The sequence below is a fragment of the Alosa alosa genome, chromosome 3 (assembly GCF_017589495.1).
Source record: "Alosa alosa isolate M-15738 ecotype Scorff River chromosome 3, AALO_Geno_1.1, whole genome shotgun sequence".
NCBI classification, from domain to species: domain Eukaryota; kingdom Metazoa; phylum Chordata; class Actinopteri; order Clupeiformes; family Clupeidae; genus Alosa; species Alosa alosa.
Genome location: NC_063191.1, coordinates 13,744,287 through 13,754,655, shown reverse-complemented (window position 1 = coordinate 13,754,655; position 10,369 = coordinate 13,744,287). Strand labels below are relative to the sequence as shown.

Here is a 10,369-nt window from a genome sequence, read left to right as displayed (position 1 = left end):
TCTTTTGACCTCTCTCTCTCTCTCTCTCTCTCTCTCTCTCGCAGTGCTTCTCTCTGACTCTCTCTTTCTCTCACTATCATACTGGCTCTCTCTTTCTCCTTCACAATTTTGTTTCTTTTGTCTGTGCATTTCTTTCTTTCTTTCTTTCTTTCTTTCTTTCTTTCTTTCTTTCTTTCCTTCTTTCTTTCTCTCTCTCACAGGGGCTCCTGCCGCTAGTACTCCACAACATTCAGTTGACACATGCAGAGATGACGCAAGTGACTCTCACAATGTAATAATGACCGAGTCTAGTAATAATGGTCGAGTCGAGTTGAATGTGTATGAACAGCCAGTGGTAGTTTACATTATGTCACAGTTGCATTGCTGTAATAATTAAGCATTAATTACCAGGATAAAAGAGTGCACTGAATATTTGGCTGTGAGTGGTATTTTGCAATACTGAGATTTTACTGGAAACCATGAGATACAGTAGGCTAACTTTCTTTCTCATCTCAAGAACTCATGAAATAACAAACAGAGGCCCATGCTGAGTGAGGGATCTTAATGAACCACTCAAGGGAAGGCACAAATGACGTTGACATAGACATTGATTTCTACTTGTAAATCTAGCACAACAAAAGGCAGAGATGAAGATGTGGTCATGCAAATGCAATATTTGTCGTCTATCAACAGTAATGTACAAATGAGCCCTCATATATCAAAAAAAGATGTTTTCATTTAAATGCCAACTTTTCTGTTTTGTATGACTTTTCAAACAAATTGTTTGCTGTTTTTTCTAGTGACCCAGCGGGCAGGCATGCACTCCAGTAAAAACACACTCACACGTTGATCATGGCTCATAAAAAAAGCTTTGACACACCAATTATTACCAGCGCTAATACCTGCCATTACCCTCTCCGGTAGATATGTACCAGACCCATCTCGCGTTAATTGAAAGCTGGATTGATTCATGGTGATTTGTGAACATCGTTCTTGATGTACTCTATAGCGGTGAGCCTGGTGGGGGACCTGTTTTATTGCCTAGCGAGTCTCATACAGGAAAGCTAACGCGGCTAATCCTCTATGTAGGTATTACATAGAGGAGAGTTTTTTTTACTTGCACTGACTCTAACCACGGTGGGATGGTGTTTGATTGACGGTCCCGATCTACCCAAGCGTGTTATTCCACTCTTCAAAGCGGAGCTGTCTACTGTTGGACTTCATGTGTATTAAAAACATGTTTAACTTTGGGATTTCTTTTTCCCCCTCTTCGTCTGTTTTCATTAAATATTGTATTAGGCTGAATTTTCCACTGAATAAATATCACTGGACAAAATTGGTTGGATTTGGCAAGCAAGGTTATCATGCTAGTTTGCAATGGAAATATCAAGGCAAGGACAGACAAAGAAAGTTTATTTTAATTGCACAATTCATACAAATTGTTATTACAAACATTTCAATTAAAAGTTCTTTACAAATGAGCATATAAATAAAATGCAAGTATATTTGACATGTAGGCTCAGTAGACTGTCAAAAGACCATTCAGAAAGCGTGCAGTAAGTCAGGAAGTAAGGTAAGTAAATAAGGACAACTCAAATGAAATGAAAGTATTGCAAGATGTTCACACATTTCCACATACTACTGTTGTTCAGATAGTCCTGGCAAATCTTTCAAAGAAATATTTAGCATATGCAATGCTGCACCAGTTTTGTTATGTGTGCACTTGTAATGTGTTGACAATAATGTTATACAGAGACAGTCTAGGGTTGCACATTTTCAGAGGCTTGAAGCAACTGGATACAAATCTGTGATTAAAAGCTCTGTTCATTAGAATTCAACCTGTGGATCGTTGTCCAAACAGACAGGTACTGTTTCATTATGATGATGAACGGGTTGATTGCAGAGGTGCAATCCCCCATCTGTCTAGCTCTCAGGTTGTCTTTCTTCCACACACTCTCTCTCTCTCTCTCTCTCTCTCTCTCTTTCTCTCTTTCAGTCTTTTTGCCTCTTCTACCGAGCGTAGGAAATGTGTCAGAGTTGCCTCAGGAGGGGCCTTCGACGCTATGGTCTTTCATAAGCTCTGCTGGGGAGCCAGGAAGAGGCCGAGCTCCTTGGCACCAGTCCATGTGCTCCCCCACCTCCTCCCCTCCCCTCTTCTCTTCTCCTCTCCTCTCTTCTCCCCCCCTCCTCCTCCCTCCCCTCTTCTCTCCTCCCCTCCCCTCTTCTCTTCTCCTCTCCTCTCTTCTCCCCCCACCTCCTCCCCTCCCCTCTTCTCTTCTCCTCTCTCCTCCCCTCCCCTCCTCCCTCCCCTCTTCTCTTCTCCTCTCTCCTCCCCTCCCCTCCTCCCTCCACTCTTCTTCTCTCCTCTCTTCTCCCCTCCCCTCCTCCCTCTCCTCTCTTCTCCTCCCTTTCTCCCTACCCACCCCCTTCACCCCCCATAAGCCTGATTCTAGCTCTGCCTCCCTAGCTCTATACAAGACATGCCAAGACTCTTTGTGAGCCAGACTGAGAGAGAGAGAGAGAGAGAGAGAGAGAAAAAGAGAAATAGAGAAAAAGAGAGAGAGCAGCTCCAGCAGTAGCACTAGTGCTTTTGGAGATGTCATTATTTTTGCTGAAATTGCTCGCCTTGTTCTCAATGGTGGCTGCAGCTGTAGCCTGCACTGTAGACCATTTTTCCCGAGCACATTTTCAGAGGGGGGATGATCGCCCTGAAGAAGGTCCTCAGCGTGTACACGACACGGCTGGCTCATTGTGCTCCTGGGAGTGACGCCCGGTTCACCCCCTCCCATCTCCACACCGCCGTAGAATGGCGTGGCTGTAATCCATGATGCGCAGGCGTCAGTTGAGAGCGATCCCATGCACACACACACACACACACACACACATTTTGATATCATATTCAAAGGTACTTCTTCTGTTTTTTTTCTTCAAGAAACCATGAATCACTACTCAATAGGTCATCTAAGATCACCAGTGCACAGTCTTCCCCTTGCATACAGCACTTACCAAGCCATCACTTGTAGCCAACACTCATCCTACAAATAACATAGGCTCCTAATCTCTCACTCACAATGTCTACAAACACCAGGAATAATACATGGAACATAGTCCATGGAGTATCTCTATAACCATGCCAATGTCAATAATGACAGTGAAAGATACTGATGTATATGATTATTTGGAGGTGGGCAGCTAGGTATAAAGCTATAATGTTGTGGTTGAGCAGTAGATGGTGCTTCTCACGGAGGCAACTCCCCAACTCTTGATAGAGCAAGGTCTATCAGGAATGCAAATTAGCTCTTGCTTTCCATACATTAATTAGGATTCTCTGGGGACTTTGGTGGATCATCACGTTTCCTCTCTTATATTGGCGCATGTATGATATATGGTATCTCTTCCATATGAATTAGATCTTGCGTTTTATTAAAAAAAAAAAAACATATCAGATACATTAAATATTTCAAATGTGCTAATTATATAATGTATCAGGTTCACTGAATTTAAATATGGGTGGCATATAAACAGAATGAGACACTTTGTTTAGATACTGCTGTAGATGGACAGTAGGCTACTGATTTCCCACCCTGGCTTGTGGTTTCACTCTCTCCCTTTCTCTCTCACCCTCTTTCCCCCTCTTGTTCCCTCTACCCCTTTAAACCGGGAGGTACCGCTCACACACTGTGTACCCTAGGCGCAGCTCGGAGAGCTTTAAGCAGACATGTCGGAAACCTCCCGCAAGGGGCCCCGTGTAATTCGATGCATGCTGTTAAAGCTTAGAGTATATTGTCTTCTCTTGCTTATGAAGCCTCCACCCACTGGCCCACCCTACATTTAGTGGATCATGTGACTGTGGTAAGTCATTTGCAAGTACAACAGTTCTCTGTGAGCCCTCATTCATTTCCTGCGAACTGCGAGGAGCAGCTGAGCGGCATAGAGGGAGGGAGTCAGAGAGCGCGAGAGAGAGAGGGAGCGAAAACGAGCGCGCGCAGGAGAGTGAGAGAGAGCGAGAGAGAGAGAGAGAGCGGACTGTATAAGGAAAACAGTTTACCGCTCTGCAGCTTCTGACAAGGTCTGTATGGTTTGCTCTGCCGTGTTTCCTGTTTTGTTTGTGTGTTTTGTGAGTGTTTGTCGGTGAGTCTATTCCAATTGTGCATCTCGTTCAGCTGTCATTGTAGTGTCAAACCAGATGACAAGTCATACGGTGGTCCTCACGGCTGCGCGTCAGTGAGATAAGGTGGTCTTAGAAATCGTGACAGTTGTTTTCCGTTTCTCCGCGTTAGTTCTTAACACTGAAACAGCAATAACGGACTTTTGTTGTAGCCTACGCTTCTGAGCTGAGGATTTTATAAACGCTCTTGATGCATACCACATAAACCATTAGTAACAAACCCTGTGATTTAGGCCTATAATGCAACGGCTTTTTTGTACCGCATGTTTCATCAACTTGTCTCTGTTGGCCGGCTTGAGTCCATTTTTCTCAATTAAATATTGACAGTCTGTCTGTGAGGTGCGCTTTGAGCTGAAAGAGTGAAAGAGGGCAGGCGTGCAAGGAGCTACTGTTCATCCCGCAGTGTCACTGAAAAAAAGTTTTATCATTGGCATATGGGTCTGGCTGTGTCTTTTGAGCGAGTTTACGCGAACGTGTATTCAGTGTCTGCGCCTCTGCAAGTAATATGCTCCGTCGTACCGGAAGAGCGGTTTATTAGACCGCTCTCTGAGCTGCGCGCAACGGGTTAAATATTTGGAGGCTCCGGTGGCTCGGGAAGGACACCAGGGGGTGGGAGGCGTGGGGTGGAGGTGGGGCGGGTGTTGCATGGGTGGTGTCTTGGGTGTCATCTGCGCCGCTCGCACTTCCAGTGGAATAGTCATTGGTATTGATGGGTGGCTGTCACTCGCAGCCCAGCGCAGCGCTCTGGCGAGGGGCTGGGGGGCTGGACCGTGGCTGTTATTTTCAATTAAAGTGGACCTGGACGAAGCTGACAGCAATGGCATTTGTATGTAGGGAGTAAGGGGAGTGTAGACGTCTGTGTGTGTGGGTGTATGTCCAAGGCTGGTGGTGGTGGTGGTGTGTGTGTGTGTGTGTGTGTGTGTGGGTGTGGAGCATTAAAGTGTGTGGGAGAGACTATATGGCCTACCACAGTATATGATGTAGAGGTGTATGTGCATGTCTCTCTCTGCATGTATGTGTGTGTGTGTGTGTGTGTGTGTGTGTGTGTGTGTGTGTGTGTGTACTATGTGTGTGTGGAGGGGTGGGTGAGTGTGTGTGACATGGAAAGTGTGTCCTGACCTCGGCGACTCTACCCTGTGCCAAGGCAAGACCCTTTGCCTTTAACTGTGTGACAGCCAGGGTCTGAGCCGACCCCCTGCAGCTCAAGGGTATTCAGTCCAGGGAGATTAGGTCCTGTTTAACTTTCACTCTGAATGTGTTTAAGACTGAACAGACCCCCCTCTTCCTCTGCAGCCCTTTTTTTTTTTTGTGGGGGGGGGGGGGGGGCAAAAAAAAATAATACACGCTGAGGAATGTCTTGGCATGTGGATCTTGGTATTAAATGCACCAGGGCTTTTACATGCTCTGACTGTATGTACCACATATGGCCTATGCTACTCACTTAGGTTTAAGGAATTCTTGTTTTATTACATATTAAAGGAAAAAAGGGTCCTAAAGTGCCATATGCTCTGACGACAGCTCTGGCGAAAGCCATTGCAATCGTATGAATTTAGTGCTGTGATTAAATGTAATAGTGTATTGATCCTTAGGAAAGAAAGAAACGGAAAAAAGACGGGGGGGGGGGGGGGGGGGGAGAAACACTTCCTTCCCTCTGCTGTTGCGCTGCCTTGCCCTGCCTGCCACCCGAGCTGTATTTGGGGGGGGGGGGTGAGATGTAGGCAGTGGGGGGGATTTTGTTCTAGACTTCCAGATAACAATCAAGCAGGTAGAGGGCTCGATGCGGGTAGCCAATCACACAAGGCAGGGCTATTGCCTCATTGGGAGGCTTCAGTGGAGGCCATTAAAGAGCGCCTGCTGGCCTCTCCCACCGCTATGAAAGCCCTGTTCCTATGGCCACCTGTGGAAATGGTGTGAGGGCTGGGTGTGAGGGCATGGACGTTTTCAAGGTTAACGCTGAGTGCACACACACACACACACACACACACACACACACATACACACACAGGTAGCGGCCAGCCGCACAGGTGGGCCAGGGCCGCTTTTCAATAATTGATGGGCGCTGTCTGAGAAGTGGACTGGGCCTGGCTGGGTCGAATAGGGCTGGGAGCAGCTGGCCATGTCCCTGAAAAGCATGTGTGTGGATGTGTGAGTGTGTGTGTTTGTGTGTGTGTGTGTGTGAGAGAGAGAGAGAGAGAGAGAGAGAGAGAGAGAGAGAGAGAGAGAGTAGTGTGTGTGTGTGGTTATTTTCCCGCGACTTGAGCATGCTGTGGGGCAGGGCCAAAGGCAAGGGGCATTGTGGGAGAGTGGGGAGCATCCCCATCTGTGTTGGGCATGGCCTCTGGCCACCGACGGGCCCTCGGCGTCACTGGGCTCCGCTGCTGCTGTCAAGTCAACAGCCTTTCATCGGGCCACAGGAGTTGTCCATGGGTGACACACACAGATGCAGTCAAGCAGTCACTCAAACACACACACACACACACACACACACACACACACACACACACACACACACACACACACACACACACACACACACACACTTATACACATATGACTTGTGTGTGAGTCTGGTCAGTCATAAAACATGAGCTTACAAAAACAAGCAGATTCAGCAGTCATCATGGGTCTGCAGTTGAATGGATTTACCTGTTCATGTTATTTTTCAGCAGAGACAGTGATAGGAAGCTAAGGCCCTGTTTAGACGACAACGAAAGCGATACAACTGGTGATGATTTTCTGCGTTTGACCCTGTCATTTAGACGCAAACGGAGGTTTTATCCCCCTGCAAACGGAGATTTTAAAAACTCCGGGCTGATCGTTTTTTTGGGAAAACTCTGTTTGTTTGTTTGCGTCTAAATAGGTACAAACAGAGATTTATGTGATGAGGCGGAGATTTTTAGTCAGTTCAAAAGAGAAATAGGAAGTGATTCGTTGCTGTTGTTGATTCTAATTGGCTAACATGGGCTTGAGCTTCTCCTTACACTGCCACGTACAGGTTTGGCATGCTCTTGAAGGCATATACCCGGGTTAGTGTAAAGGAAAACCTTTCTGAAAACTGACAGGTGTGCATGATGTTATTTTTGAAAACAGAGAGGGTGAAATGTCCGTTTTTGAAAATAGCCGGCCACGTGTAAACGTAGCATAAATCTATTCATGACTGAGAGAAAAAAAATCAGTTTAATCTGCAGCTATCCCAAGAGCTTTGTCCATGTTCCTCATTAATTACAGATCATATTGTTAGGCTTAGTCACATAATTTTCCCTTTGGAAGTTTTTTTTAATACAAAAATGTAATTTAAAACCCTCCGACTAAAGCAGTGACAGTGTAATAAGTGCACAATAAAAGGATGTAAGGTAGCCCCTGTACAAGTGTTGACACAATGCTTTTAAATGATTGATTTATTGGGAGTATAGCGAACGCCAGTCCCTTATCTTTAGACATTCCCCCACCCTGGATGCGTCGTGACACAGAACATCAGAAAAACAGCTTCGCACGGCTGAAATCGCCATTGTTATCTCCTGTGTCATCGTCATCATCATCATCATCATCATCATCATCACCATCACCATCATAGAAATGGCAGCGCGGTGCTCGCGCGGTGCCGACGATGACGAGCTGTTCTGTATTGTAGATGACTGGGTGTCTTGTAGATGAAAGGTCTTGGGGTGAGTTCTGGGCCCTGAGGGTGGGGGTGTTGATCGGAGTGGGGTTGCTGATGAGGCTGGGGTTGGTGGGGGCCGTGTTATGGGGGGGGGTTGTCCGTCACCACCCTGCTTGCCCTGTGCTTATTTGGACATTTGCTAAGTTGACAAAATGTTCTCTGGCATGTCCTCTGGTGTGTTCAACCCTTGACCCCTTACGCAGTCCAGCCCAGGCTTGTTTACCAAAGCTGTGTTTAGTGTGTGCTGGAGAGACTGTCAGTGTGTGTATGTGTGTGTGTGTTTGTGTTTTTATGTGTGGGTCTATCTGTGTGTGTATGTGTATGTGTACTACACCCAAGAAAGAGATAGCAAGAGAGAGACTGACAGAGAGAGAGAGAGAGAGAGAGAGAGAGAGAGAGAGAGAGAGAGAGAGAGAGATAGAGAGGATTGTGCAAACTCTGACGCATTTCTCTGCACAGGATGTAGAAGTCCACAGCTCGCACTTAGAGGCGGACTGATCACCCTTTAAGTGCCACCATCTTCCTCTGTGTCATTAGACCGCGCTCTGTTATTACCGTGCTCTGCGCTTTGATTTTTCAACCCTTTTTTCCCCCCATACACACACCTTGGGCCCTGTCACCTGTGTGTGTGTGTGTGTGTGTGTGTGTGTGTATGTGTGTTTGAGTGTGTGGAAGAATAACAACTGTGGGGGGAAGCACAAGCGTTAGCTGCTTGGGTATTGAGTAATCAGTCTCAAATGGCCCCTTATCTCCAACACTTGAGCAGACTTCTGTTTTGAAGCCTTTCCCTCCCTGACTTCTTTCTTACCCCATCGAGGTGTTGGCTTAACATTGCAAAACAAACATTACTTTTAGAGGTCTGTTCTTTGTCATGACAACAAGAAAAGAAGATTCTGTGGTTTCTGTCAGGGCTTGGTCGCTAACCTGACATGATTTACACCGCGCCCTGTGGCTCAGGTATCTACTGTAGTGCCCGCCTTATCCAAACTATACAGAAACCACACGAGCGCCACCGTCAACTTGTCTTCCACAATCCAAACACACACACACACACACACACACACTCGCATCACACACACACACACACACACACCACACACACACACACACACACACACACACACACACACACACACACACACACACACACTCACTCACTCACGTACACAAATACACACACGTGTCTACACAATGCACACTTCAGCTGGCTACCACTGCTCCGGTCAGCGTGAACTTTGATTCCAGTCTAAGGTCAAGCGCTTAGGGAAGCTACGCAAACAACATGTGGAATCAATTTGGAACCTTGGGGGCATGGGGGAGCTCTGGGTGGCTCACAGAGACGCCGGGGAGGACCAGACCGGCCCCCACTTCGTCAGCAGGAGGGGGGCATTCACATCCTGGTTCTGGGTCACCAGCTCCAGTGCCGCTACTGCTTCGGGCGATTGGCCCTGCTACTGCTGCTACTGCTGCTGCCTCAAATAACAATACCTGCCTGGACAACCCCAACCCCCCACCCGACTTCATTGTCCAACCTACTGTGTGTACGTATGTTTTTGTAAGCATGTGGGGCAGGGGTACACTGAAGGAGACCCTATATGATTGTACATGTATGTGTATCAATGTGTGTGTGACTGTGTATGTGTTTATATGTCAGTGTATGTGTCTACGAGTATGCATGTGTACATGTGTGTGTGCGTGTGTTTCCGTGTTTGTGTGCACGCACACACACACACACACACATCTGAGTGTGAGTGAGTGAGTGAGTAAGTGAGTGAGTGAATGCAAGAGAGAGAGAGAGAGAGAGAGAGAGAGAGAGAGAGAGAGAGAGAGAGAGATAGATAGGCTAGGGGGAGGATGTGGCAGGGAGGCTGCTTAAAGGAGCTGGCCATTAAGGGCTGCAGGAAGTGACAGGCCCCTGGAAACTGAGGAGTGGGTTATTGTGCTGATGATAATGCACTCCTTTTCTGCCACTCCTGACCTCCTCCCTCCCTCTCTCCTCTCTCTCTCTCTCTCTCCTATACACACACACACACACACACATTCACACACATGCACACATCACATACACACACGCACACATCACATACACACACACACACACACACACACACACACACACACACACACACACATATACACACACATACACCCCTTTATTTGTTTAAACAGGAAATGAATGAATCTATTTAATTTGAGTCTGTTTAGCCGAAACAGAGGGAAAGCCCCAGTAGAAGTCTATTGCACTGAGAATAACTGATTTAGAGAAGAGAGAGCTTGTAGCCTCGGTGCTACTTGCAGTGTCATAAATCCCCCATGTGTCAAAATGTCAGCACTGAATCAGATAATGAGTTTATATTTTAGCGCACTACTAGGATACATGATTTAATTACAGTCTATAATTCACTTCCAGGGTTACAGTAATAATACTAATTACTTTCCCATTTGCTTGCTTAATATTATGGATTTAGTTTACAGCTCTTGTTTGTTCATACAAAACCTGCTGCTGTTTGTGTGTACAATATGTGTGTGTGTGTGTGTGTGTGTGTGTGTGTGTGTGTGTG

General features: G+C 46.6%; 1 protein-coding gene across 2 annotated transcripts in view; it reads left to right on the top strand.

Moving 5' to 3' along the window:
* The first annotated feature begins 3,855 nt into the window (after positions 1–3,855).
* Positions 3,856–10,369, top strand: part of klf12b (Kruppel-like factor 12b) — a 55,885-nt gene continuing 49,371 nt past the window's right edge. For both annotated transcript variants that reach the window (XM_048238935.1, XM_048238934.1), the window contains exon 1: positions 3,856–4,048. The gene's annotated coding sequence lies outside the window, so the exon portion shown is untranslated. The remainder of the gene's footprint in view (positions 4,049–10,369) is intronic.